Below are 14,137 nucleotides of genomic sequence, written 5' to 3' on the forward strand. Positions count from 1 at the left end.
AAGGGGCAGTTTAAGAAATTCCAGTTAGATCAGGAAGAAAATGCGAGGCGTTTGAGGAACCTGCATCTGTGGTTGTTTTCAACACGGCTGAGGGCGCTCAGTGTGCTGTGCTCTGTAGGGTGCTGCGAAAGGGGAGAGGAGGGTCACGCAGGTCAACCTTTGTTTGTCTTCACGTGCCAAGCTTATGAGGTTGATCTTGCCTTCAACACATAGGACTAGCTGTTCTTGATTCATCCCGATGATCAGAAGAATTTTTACGTATTTTTCTGTATATTCCAACACTAAAAAAGCAATATTAGAGAGCTATAGTCTTTGCCACCCAGATGTTTAGAGTTCAAAGCAAATAATACGACAGGCTGGAGGGAACTGAGCCCTCTATCAGACAAATGCACGGCCTGATGAGACAGCAGATTAAAAGGCTTAACTGAGGACAGTTTCAGCTGCTGGAGATACATGCCTAACTGTGTTTTCCACCAAAATGTAGTTTCTTCTACTGTTTTTTGATAGTATAAAAGCAATGCGTACTCATTATAGAGAAAAATTAGAATACTCAAAGAGCAAGACTGAGAACACCTAAAAATGAATTTTCCCTTTCACTGCAATCCCGTTGATATATATCCATGTAGATGGGTAAAATTGCATCATCTTCTACGTACACATTGTAACCAGCCTTTTCCATTTAGCACGTCATCAAATATATACTTTTCACTAAACCTATTTATTTAGTATAATTTTTATGGCTTCAAACTATTCTATTGTCTGGATTTACTAATGTGTATGTATGTATGTATTTATTTATTTATTTTTTGTGAGGAAGATCAGCCCTGAGCTAACATCTGCCAATCCTCCTCTTTTTGCTGAGGAAGACTGGCCCTGAGCTAACATCCGTGCCCATCTTCCTCCACTTTATATGGGATGCCGCCACAGCATGGCCTGACACACGGTGCATCAGTGCGCGCCCAGGATCCGAACCTGTGAACCCCGGGCCGCCACAGAGGAGTGTGCTAACTTAACCGCTACGCTGCTGGGCTGGCCCCTTACTAATGTGTATTTAAACAATTCACATTTATTAAACATTCAGATGGCTTCTAACTTTTCTCTATTTCAAGATGTTGCTTTAAAATATGTATAGTAAGACATCTTGATTGGCGTAATTATCTCGAAACGTTTGTGTACTTGAATAAGAAACTTGTCAAGAAGGCATATTACGTGCTACAAATCAGTTCACATATCATTTTTTAAAAAAAATTTCAAACATATAGAAAATTCAGCATCATATATAATTACATCAAGTTAGCATGATTCTTTATTTTAAAAATTTGGATGATGTGCCTTGTAAACAAACCAGTTCCGTGTTTGAGAGTGATGGGTAAAAAAGTTTGGAAGGTGCAGTGGGTATTTTAAGGGCATGAGATATAATAGGACTAGAGAGGGCTTTGGAGGCAAACGGATGGATGTTTGAATCTCAGCTTCATGACCGGGCTGGTCACGATCCTCACCCACGCAGCATCTCGGCCTGGGGAGAGTTGGCATCCATTTAAATTAGTTGGAAGAAGCAACGTCTCGGAACGTGAGGAAGGTAAATGTTGACATTGTGAGAGGACGATGGCAAGAGTGTGAAGGAAGCACTGAAATGACTCTGTGGGCCTGAGAAATGGGGAGAGAACTCGGTGGGGGAATGAGGAGAGAGAACATGCCCCCGGGAGCTATACTGCAAGAGGACCCACCCATGGCGATGGTGATGGTGACAGTAGCTAAGTAGATGGCATTTACAATAGCGATGGTAACAGCAGCTCATTCTCACATAGCATTTACAATGTGCCAAGCAGGGTCTGTAAGTACTTTAAATATATTCACCATTTCATCCTCACCACACTCTATCTGACCTACCTCCTACACCTGTTGAAAGGATTAAATAGATTAACATTTGTAAAGCACTTAAAATAGTGCTGTATAGATGTTTGTAAATAAAGTCACACTTTTACTGAGGCACAGAGAGGTTAGGCGCCTTGTCGGAGGCCACACAGCTAGTCAATGGCAGGAGTGGGGTTAGAAGCTATGTGTTTGGTACGGGAGCCCATGATGCCTACGAGATCTCTGGTCAAGCAGGATGGCGATGAGGTGCAGCTGCCCCTGCCTTGACTTCATTTTACCCACAAAAGAATGACAAAGGGGGCGCTTCCTTTCTGCACATGAATGGCCCTTAAAGCTGAAGCTTTCAACTGATGGGCACTCACAGGCCAGTTGGTGGCTGCGTTACTGCCGCCCCATCTCACCTCTTCACCCACTCCATCCCTGCGGCCCTCTTTGGGGTGGACTGGGTGGGAAGGGCACTCTCTTGAGAGGTTTGGTGTACCGTTTATCAAAATGGAAACAAAATATAGACCCAGGCTGTGGAAATGTCACCCTTACTGGGAAAGGATTTAAAATCTCATATAACCAGTGTTTCCAAGACCTCTGGATTAAGATTGCGCTAAGAGCCTCCCTTACTTGTTGTTTTTCCAGCTCCTCTTCCCCTTACCTGGCTTCTGCTCCCAATTATTTACCTCTCATCGCCTGTCGTGACTGTAACTATCATGGTCATAAGAGTAATGCTGTGAACTCATGGTCACCGAGCTCTTATGTGCCAGGCACATTCAAGCATTATCTCATTTAATCCTCAAATGAGCCTTGAGAGGAAGGAACGATTTTTTTTAACCTTCTTTATATGTGAATAAATCGAGGTTCAGAGAAGGTAAATCACTTAGCTGGTAAGTGGAAAGGTTGGAATTGGAGCCCAGATCTATCTTGCTTAAATCCGATGTCACACCTTCTCTTCTCATCCCCCAGTGTACCGGCACCCCCTCCACTGAGCATTCACCGTTCCAGCATCGCCTGATTCTTGGATGATAAGTGGGGGGCTGTGCATAGGCTTCCCCAAGTTAGTTACTCTGGCAAGTTCTAAGCCTTCCATAACTTTTTTCTATTCTACAATTATTTAATGAGGTTCTACCACATGCAAAAAGCTGTGCTAGGTTCTTTGGGGACATAAAAACTATTTAAAGAGGAGGCTATTCTAATCTTTGTGAGATAATATATACATATAAAAGATTATAATACAGATACGACAACTATGAGGGAGCAATGCTCAGTCAGCTACAAGACTATAGCTATAAGACAGCGCGAGTATACACTATATGAGACGTTCCAGCAAACTTTGTACTCAGACAAAAAATCATATCCTGAAACTATCTTTATTGTTAAAAACAATAAGAATTGAAAGTGAATTTTAAAATACTCAAATTCAAAAGTAACAAAATGAAATAAGAATGTAGAAGGAGGGAACTAATAAAGACAGAGCTAAAACTAACAAAATAGGAAAAAACATGAAAAGCAGTCAGTAAAATCAAAATTAGGCTCTTTGAAAGACTAATGAACTAGATACATCCCTGTCAAGCCTGATTAGAGAAAAAGTGAGATAAATACAGATGATAAAGGAAATATAATCACAGATGGGGAGAAGACGAGAAAACTTACTGGTGGATATTATGTGCAACTTTATAAAAATAAATTTGAAAACCTAGAGGCAGTGGATAATTTTCTAGTAAAAACATGAACTCTTAAAATGATCATTTCAAGAAGCATGAATAGATCAATTATTACAGAAGAGACTGCAAAGTAAAAGATCTGTCACTAAAACAGTCACTAGACCTGGACAGTTTTACAGAAGAATTCATTCCAGTCTTTGAAAATCAATTCCAATGTTACATAAAATCTATTCAACCACATAAAAGGAAAGATACTAAAATCATTCATGAAGATAGCTTCTAAGGACAGTACAGAATTTGAAGACCAATTTCTATAAAGAATTATAAACACGGTATTAGCAAATCAAATCCATCAATGTATCAAAAGCATATGACACCATTACCAGATAGAATCTATTACCAGAATGCAAGAATATATCTTAGTCATTTCAATTTTATATAAATTGTGGGAAGGATTCCAATTATTTATATTGGATGTTATGGTGGTCCATTAATTCTTAATGTGTAATTCTTTTTTTTTACTGAGGTAACATTGGTTTATAATAATATATAAATTTCATATGTACATCATCATATTTCGACTTCTGTATAGACTACATCGTTTTCACCACCAAAAGTCTAGTTTTCACCCTTCACCATACAAATGTCCCCCTTAACCCCTTTCGCCCTCCTCCCAACCCCCTTCCCCTCTGGTAACCACCAATCTGTTCTCTGTATCTATGTGTTTGTTTGTCATTGTTTTTTTTTTATTGTCCACATATGAGTGAAATCATAGGGTCTGACGAATTTCGCTTAGCATAATACCCTCAAGGTCCATTCATGTTGCAAATGGCAAGATCGTAATGTGTAATTCTTAAATCCTGATTCTGGGATAGCTTGAAGATTGTAGGAGAGGCAAGGGTGGAAGGTGGATGTTGAGGGAAAAGGGAGAGAGTCATTTAGCTTTAGGCAAATGTTTAGTTATTTGTGCTTATTTAATTTGTAGGATATGTGAGTTGAAGGGAGGCGTGATAAATAAGGAACGAACTTGTGAAGAATATCTACCATGTTCCAAATCCTTGGCACTCTGCATACAATGTCATTTAATGGTTCAGTCAGGTCTGGGTAAATATGCAGAGGGCACACATGCACACTCACATCAACAGAATGCCTTCTAGAAATATTCATTAATTAAGGAACATAAACCAACATAATATTTTTGAAAAAGTTAGTTAGGAGAGGAGCTTATACATAGAACATTATTATTAAAATTGGCCACAAATAAACGCTTCAAATACTTTACTGACAGATGTCATTCATGTGAGAAGAGAGACGGCAATTTTAATCGACAGGTGAGTTCATATATCCTGACGTCGCTTTATAAGCTCATTAGAATGGTTTTGCTGGTTGTAACCACAGAGGCACTAATACTCATGCTGTGAAGACATTTCTGCTTGCCCTGATTTTCTCAGGCTGTCGTAACAGGGTAAGTGGCTGCTGATTGTACCATCTCTGAATGGAGAATCTTACAACCTCACAATGCCAGGGCAGAAGCTTTTTTTTCTATCCAGCACAGCTCTATCCAGAACCCCTTGGGATCCTGGGGCGGTGGGTGGGTCCCAAGAGGAGAGAGGAGATCTCTGAACATATTTTTGTCATGAAGCAGTCTCCCAAAACATGTCTTTGAGGATGCTTCCTGCTTCATTTGTCTCTGGCGTAGCCTGGGGGCTGCTTTTGAGGTTTCTTCCTGCTGCTTGCCTTGAGAAAGGAGATTCTCTGTTGCAGTTATCTGCCTTGAAGACCTGGTGCCTTCCTATGGGGAGGGCGGTGCTCTCTCTCAGAGTGCTGATGCCCAACAGAGCAGAACTCTGGCTAAAAGATATTGCTAAGAAAATTTAAACAAAGCAAACTATGGACACCTCAGACGCAAGACTTTGTAATTTAACAAGTTGGAGTAATAACTATTAGGTCAGTGACTGTAAGTCTATCCTATAAACAAGGATTATAAGATTCAAACAGGGCTTTGCCTGACAACAATTATGTCAGCAGCCAATGGTGATAGCTGTGGGGCCACCCTGTCCTTCTGCTTCATCACTTAAAGTGACAGTATCCAGCTTTCCACTCTGCATCTATCATAAAGACACATTGATTTCCTTTCTGGAGAAACACATATTTCTTTTCTCCTGCTAAAGAGATAAATCTGACAGATTTTAATCAAATGTAGTTGTTCACAACTACAGAAATGCGTTCAGTGCCACATATGAAAACAAAAATACACCAGCAACTAAAGAAAGAGTTTTGTGGCCTAGTTTACTTGTAGAAAACACTTGTATTAAAACACACACACACACACACACACACACACACACACACACACGGCGTGGAACCTATGAGTTGGTTAATATTCTTCAAGGTAGTTTATTATTTGTAGTGACATCAGTAAATGTTGGTCTCCATTAAACTTTGCACTAAAACTGTGCTGCCCAGATTCTCTGGTTTACCCTAAGATGCTGGAATATTGAGCCTTGACCTTTAAAATGAAGTCTTTCCCAAGATGAAACTTGCCCTTCAGGGGAGACACCATTTGAGATGTGATATAGAAAGATGAAGAATCTTCGTGTGTCTTATCCAACAGGCTCTCATATCTGTATTTTTGTTCAGTATTTGGCTGTATGTTATGGAGCATTTGCATTATTCCATAAATTTATATATTGATTCTCAGTAGCTGTTATTATTCTTTTCGGTGTGTCTAAGGAGAGCCAAGATGTTATATATATATATTTTTCTTATGAATTTAGATAGACATTTAAACAGATTTCTCTCAATATTTTGGATATAAAAAAGTCTATGGGAGAGGGACTTAAAATCAACGAAGCTTGATGCTTTTCAACTCTCATTCATTGGTTAGTTCAGGTTCTCTCCTTATAGGCTGAGCTGATTTTTAATGCTTCTTTCCTAAATATTTGAGTCTTTGGCCTGTTTTGTCGTTTCTTCTCAGTATGGATATGACTGATTGCATTTTCATTAGAATGGAGAGATTGGATGTCTCTTATTCATACCTAGTGGCAATTTCCTGCCCACATATCGTGGCGTAATATATCTTATTTCCGCTAATTTTCAGAGGTGAAAAAAAAGGAATCCACATCATGAATGGAAGTGTGGAGATACAGTTTTAATTGACCATCAATCCAATCCTGCCTTAAGTAGTCCACTTTTCAATAAAGTTTTTTCAGTCTATCCTCATAATTTTGAATATTATATTAAGATATATGATTCAAGAAAAATTGTATTTGGAAAGAAAAGTATTGGAAGAAAGTTATTTTAATAATCCTACCTTGTGATTCATAGTGTATGTACATATATAATTCCATTGCGTTTCAATGGGCAAATATGGAGAACCATTTCTCTTTTAAAATGTGAGTTTTAAAAATTTCCCTTTAGTGTGCTTCCACTGTCATTTCTAAGTTCGCAAAAATTACAAAATGTTATTATTTATATGATAAGGTGCCCTATAAGTGAATTGCCCTGCAATGCATTATTGGGTTAATTTTGACAATCACTTTGGTTTAAGAATGATCTCACAGCTCTGCTATTTGTCCTTGATGTACCATTTAAAGATTTTTTTTTTTCCTGAAAAGCATAGCGTGATATGGGGAAGAGGAAAGAAGAAGATGACCAAATCAAAAGTTACCTTGTAAGAATAATAGTAGAAGAGGTTGGCATTTAAATTGTAAGAGGAATACATTAACTTCTTAAAGTAAAAAGTAAGAAAAGGAAGCCAATAAAAGTGAGTGAACTCTTTCACTTGAACATCATGGTGTCGGGCTGGCCCCATGGCTTAGTGGTTAAGTGCGCGCTCCGCTACTGGCGGCCCGTGTTGGGATCCCGGGCACGCACCGACGCACCGCTTCTCTGGCCATGCTGAGGCCGTGTCCCACATACAGCAACTAGAAGGATGTGCAACTATGACATACAACTGTCTACTGGGGCTTTGGGGGAAAAAATAAATAAATGAAATTAAAAAAAAAAAACACAAAACTTTGTTTAAAAAAAAAGAAAATCATGGTGTCCATATTAAGCTCTCAGCCAAGAAATTGGTGGTTAAAAATTCTCCTACCTTCTATCTGGTACTGTTGTCATTTGAAAATTTAACCCAAAATGAAAGGCCATCCTGATGTAGGAAATATATGATTTTTTCCTGCAAGAATATTTGTGATGCCCCCAAACTACAGCCCCTAGAAGATATGAAGGCAAGCACAAAATATTACCTGGATCATGATTTATACATGCTGAGCAGACAATAAACTCACCACTCTCCTTTGCCCCCATAGAAAGTGCTACTGGCTAGCTATAACTCCGGCACAGTATTTCAAAGCAATATTTCCCGAAGTTTTTTCTTATTTACAAAAGAAGCAATTCATTTTGTAGGACATTTTAAACTGGCAAATGGCCAACAACAATTTTGACCAAAGCTGGGTGGAAAAGGTATTGCAAAACAGAAAGCGAGAGAATATTTAGGAAAGACGGAAACAAAAAAGAAGATTATTCATCCTTCCATATGGCTTTTTAAAGCCATTTACAATTATGTACCCTTTATGGTAGTTTCTATGAATTTTTTTTCCACTGAGAAGGCAGAAGACTAAGTTTGTGAGTGCATCACAAAAGAAAGAGAAGAAATTCAGAATGACAATGGAATTTAGCCGATTGTTTGAGGATCTGTGCGTGATAACGACACCGTTAACCAGGAGAATGGAGAATGTGATCTCATTTGTTTTTCCAGAAAGAGATTTCAAGAACTTAACCAGAAATTAAAGTTGCTAGTGATGGTGTGAAACGTAAGCAATAATAGTCCTGCCACAATTATGCATCTGATTGGAAAGGTACAGTATATCAGAAGTCTTAGAGCCTGTGTTTGTTCATCTATCTGGTGTGCATGGCAATGCACTTCAAGAGAAAGGAGAAGTCTGGGGCTTTCTCAAGATGTGTGTAGATAATTTTATACAATACACAATTTAAACATGTGCCACGCCACCAATTTGCATCCTTGGCCTCTTGTGATTAAACTGTAAGGAGATTTGTAGACACTCGGGTCTAAATGGGATTCTTGGAGTTTTCAGACATAGTCCATTCCATAGCTGCCAAGTAAAGACTTTTTTACACAATTCCAGCAAAACTGGAAGATGTCTTATTTGTCTAATTATTCATATATCTTCACCAACAACCCTACTCCCCCAGTACACCACCATTTGACAAATCCCAATCTTATGTCTTAGAGATGGAATTTTCATAACATTTCTATTGGGGCTGCCTTTCCATTTTTTTGGAAATAATTCTTGGAACCCTCTCAGAATTCTCTGTAGCTTCCTAAAATTGAGAAGTCAAGCCATGGCATTTCCTTAAGAGCACTATCTTTGGACATGGAAAGACCTGAGCATGAGTCTCAGCTTGGCCAGACACTAGATGTTCAGTAACTTCAGACAAGTTACTAATACTTTCAAGCCTTAACTTTCTCACGTGGAAAATGGGAATGATAATACCTACCTCATAGAAATTACATGTGCTAATGTATCGAAAGCACTGGCACAGAAGAGCGTATTGAATAACGGCAAGCTAGAGACAAAAGTGGAAAGAAAGCAGGAGAGAGTCACTTGTGGCTTTTAGAATTCCTCTCTAGAATTCCTATCCTGTCATTTCTGCTAATTTTATCAACAATGCTGTATACATGAACACTTGCCAGATTCTTGTGTTTGTTCTTGTTTTTTCCTGACACACTCCCTGCTCATCTTGTTACAGACCACTCTAAATTTGGAACCTCAAAACTTCGAGAAATTAAATCTTCTCTGAAAAAGACTACCATCTACAGAGGAAGCCACTCTTGGTGTTCCGTTTAGTGAAGTACCACTCTGATGCAATAAACGATGTTCTGGAGGCTGGAAGTAGTGAATCCTGCGTCCAAAGCGCCCAGCCTTCCCCAGGATTAGTCACTTGGCTGTCTCACTATGCAGCTAGTAATTCAGAGATAATCATGTTACCAAGATGCCATTTAATCTGCATTTGGCATATCTCAAGTTTTCATCTTCATTAATAGAGCCATCAAAGTTTCATTGGGCCTGACTGGTATTAGACACACTAGTGATTCACCCAGAGCGGGGGTTTGCAGTTTGCATGGAGAGACTCTGCTTGCCAGATGGCAGCTGTTAATCTGCCTGCATCAGGGGTGCGAGGGGGGCTAAGCTCCCCGGGCCCATAGCCAATAGGTCTATCCCTCACCTCTGATCACACATTGCTGCCGGCCCCAGGCTAGGGATCCCGGGCCCTTGTGGCAGGGTCGGATCTCCACTCCCTGCAGGTCCAGGGGAATGGATGCCTGGTGAAAGGAAAGGATACTTTTTCCGGTCTTCTTACAGTGTCCCTGCTGCCTCTAGCATAGACCACTGAATCAAAAGATCCCTGTGGAAGGCAGTGTGGTACAGTGGAAGGGTGTAAACCTGGAAGTCAGAGTAATTTGGCTTGGAATCCTGACTCTACCACTTAATTAGCTGTGTGAAGTTAGGCATACCACTTAACTTCTTTGAGCTTCAGTTTCTCCCATTTACATGATATGAACCTGATACTGTGGCTATGGTAGATCCTCCACAGAATAGTCAGGACAGGGGAACCAGAGGGAGGTCTATCCTTCAGTCCCATGACGCAGCTGTCCCACTCTTGGGTGTAGAGCCCAGAGAATCTCTCATACAGGTCCCTGAGGGGCTGGACAAGGATGTTCATCACAGTATTGTTTGTGGTAGTGAGGATGGTGGCCATCTAGGAGTTCATCACTGGGGGAGAGCTAATAAGATGTCAAGGAGGCTTACGCAATACCATGCAACAGTTTGGAGTAGAGTAGATAAATCTTAAAAACTGCTGGGTGAAAAAGAACAGAACAAAGTCTGTGGACATCATTTGCATAGATTAAAAATACATACGCACAGCACAAGGATATACTATGTGTTTCATGAGGATATGTACAAATTCAAGGATATCATCAAACCTCATAGTGCTCTTGCTATGGGCTGGGGAGGGAAATGGGATGAAAGGTGATAAACAGCTGAGTGAAGGGCCTGTACAAATTTATAATGACGGCATGTTATGAGTAGAGGAACATGAGTTATTCAATGTACTGCCCCTGGATCTAAAACGAAAAGGAAAGATCAAGAAACAAGTTATGGCCTCAATTAAAAAAAAGTCATGGGAAGGGAGGGGATCTACTCCGAGTAGTGCTGTGGGGGCTTTAGGATCAGGGCATAAGGACGGGTAACTGTGTGGCTGTGAAATGGCTCTCCATGGGTCTCTCTCTCTCTCTCTTATGGGAAGAAGTCTTATGAAAAATGTGAGACTGGAAGGAAGCAGAATAGCCTGGGATACTCATTTGCTCTTATCTGAACTCTTAATCTCCACAGATCCCAGCTGCCTGAAGGCACTTCCCTAATTTTTCCCAGTTCTTATTGTAGACCCAATTTTTGTGACTTGGTCACTGTAGAGCTTTACAAAGGTGTGGTGCTCATTCTTGTTAAACCAGTTGAGGATTTCTTTGATCCCCAACTCTTTGGCCCTGCAGAGAAGTGTAGCTGCTCCTCCAATCAATGAGAACTTTGTACGCAGTAGGGCAGAAGGATATTACTGTGTGAGAAAGGGCCACAGAGAAACTCCCATCATTTTCCTAGAGTTTGAGAAAAAAAATTACAAATGTGTAATGGGGCACACTCTGTAGTCTCCTTTTGTTAATTTATGAATTGAAAGAGGCATGTGGATTTATTGAAATGGTATAATTAAGTGTCACCGTGGTATGGATCATAATTATCACCAAGTATAATGAAGCATGGAAAGAAACAATTTCCCTCCTGAATGGCATCATCCATATAAGCTTTGTCTTCTTCAAAGCTCTGTGTCCATTTCCTTTAAATACAGTAAATAAGGCAGGCAGAAATAAAGAACATAATCTGAAAAGGAGGATGAAATGATCTATAATCCACTTCCTTTCTTGGAAGCTAAACTTTTGAGAGAATATTGAAGATAAAAATCAGCAAGACATCTCTGGGCTAAGAGAGGCTACCCTTGTGTCACACTTCTATTGATCAACAACATCTCCTTCTCCTATTCTTTCTCCTTGTTCCTTCCCTTCCTCCTCCTCCTACTTCTTGGTTGGCCAATCAGATGCCTTATCCCTCTGAAGGCAGTGATTAGTTCAAGGTTGGGTATATGATGCAGGCTAAGCCAATTCAAGGCTTTCCCGGGGCTTTGGTTGGTGATATAAAGAAAGAAGGGCTCCTGTTTCTAGAATAGCCATATATAATCCAATAACTGCTGGTGAAGAGAGCCTGACTGAGAGGGAAGCCAGAGAAGAAAAAAGCAGAGCAGAGCAATGGTGAGATGGATGAGATGCATTACCTGAGCACCTGCGTCCAGCATCCAGCCGTGCTCGAAACCAGGGCTCTCTAGACTCTTCGCTTGTGTGAACTAATCAGTTCCTCTCTTGGTTTAAGCTGGTTTGAGTTGACTTTTTGTCATTTACTTGCAAACCAAAGATTTCTGAGTGACGTGCCACACAAGTAAGGCAGATACTGCCGCCCTGGGGAGCATGTGCTCATGTATCAAACATTTACTAGCTGCTTCCTTTATGCCAGAAAGAGCCTTTGCATAGCAAAAGTACATGACTCACTGAGTCATTTTCAAATAAAAAGAGCAAATCTCTGTGTAGTTCTAGGATACCTGACATAGCCTTGGGTATCTGAATAAGTGTGTGTGCGTGTGTGTGTGTGTGTGTGTGTTTGTGTGTATACATGTGTATGTGTCCTTTTACTTCAATAGCTAAAAAGTAATATGACCATATGTTGGGTTACATGGATCTCATAATATAACGTAATTCATGAATTCTTTGCCAACACTTCCATTTGCATGAGGGCATGAAGAACTAGGCTGATGAGCTGTGTGACCTTAGGCAATTTACTTAACTTCTCTGAGCATTCAGTGTTCATCTGTAAGGTGGAGATAATAATAGTCTCTACATCAACCAATTGTTGGGAGTAATAAATAAGCAAATACATGTAAAGTGCTTAGCACAGTGGCTGACACATAATAAAATCACTCAATAAGTGATAGCTATTGTTATTTTCATTGTTACCATCATCATCATCATCATCGTGGAGAAAGCTTCACTACTAGTTTGAATAATTTGCATGCATGTAGTGCTATGTTTACCATTTACCAAGTACTTTCACATGCACCACCCAATTGATATGGTGAGTCTACACTGCCTTGCAATATCCATTTCATATTTTGGCTTCTTGCAAGTTGACAAGAGCAGTTTTTTCAAAGTTTTCCATGATATTTGGTAAGATCCACTCAATCTAGTATCACAATATGAGTGACTGAGAAATGCATTTGTTTTGGCAGAAGAGTTAAAAAAAAAAGGAAACATTTTCAGCACAAATGTGGCCTGGTCCTGAATATATTTAATCAAGATGGGAAGGTTAGCTGCTTAATAAAACTTTGGTTACAGCTGTTACACTTGTGAACACACCCAGTCAGGGAAGATGAAATGTTATTTTGACAAGAGTGTCTTTCTTTTTCTTTTCCTTAATACATCACTGATATCAAAAAGAAAAGTCTGAAGCAAACTCATTTTTTATGTCATTGGTCATTTAAAATATTCTTAAAGTTGGACTTCCTGAAAGACTTAGTGTGTTTCATGTTACTAACTTAAGCAGATTGTTGAATTTGACACATTTAAATGTTTTCTTTGTTTATGGAATTTTTTCACAAAGGCATGCTTTCAAAATGCTAAAATATGGATCCATAGTAAGATCTTTTTTGCACAGGAAAATACTCTTGAACTAAACAACTGGGTAAAAATCTTCAATTGTATTGTTTAAGGGAAGGTCACCCTTTTGATCTTACACAATTTCTAGAATAAGAAAAGGCCTTGATTTACTAATTTAGCAAAGTGTGCTAGTAATTCTCTTTTAGTTTTGGGTCTGGATTTTGTTTTATTTAATTCAGGGAAAACACAGCTTCTTTATTAACTGCTAAGGGAATGATGGTAGTCCAAAAGGAAAGATTCATATAATTTTACAGGTATAAATTTTAATAGTCTCTTGTATAAAAAAATAAAAACAAACCAACAAGCATAAAAACAAAGTTTTCTTGGGTCTGTAGATACTTTCCTCTTTGTCAGAGCTCCTGCCAGAAGCTGCAAGAAATACTGAGTTCTGAATTTTTCTCCCCTGTTTAGGTTACTCCTGTAGCCCCGTTACTAAGTGACTTCCAACCTTCCGCGCGCGCGCGCACGCGCACACACACACACACACACACACACACACACACAAAGTCAAGAAGTGTTCTTCATTTTGTGTTACAGATCTAGTCCCCACCCAGATTCTTAGAGTAGCTTATTAAGAGTCCTTAGTTCTCCATTCTTCATTGTCCATCACAAGATGAAGGCCAAATTCTAGACTTATATGTTGATGCTCTTAATTATGGACACCAATCATTATGTGAGGATGAGCCATAGTACTTAGGTTTTTTGAATACTGAATGCATTTTAAAAGACAGGGACCCAGATTCTCTTAATGCTTAAGCAATTGCTTAATAGT

Source organism: Ceratotherium simum, chromosome 3 (assembly GCF_057802395.1).
Source record: "Ceratotherium simum simum isolate JZ-2026a chromosome 3, ASM5780239v1, whole genome shotgun sequence".
In the NCBI taxonomy this organism is placed as follows: Eukaryota; Metazoa; Chordata; class Mammalia; order Perissodactyla; family Rhinocerotidae; genus Ceratotherium; species Ceratotherium simum.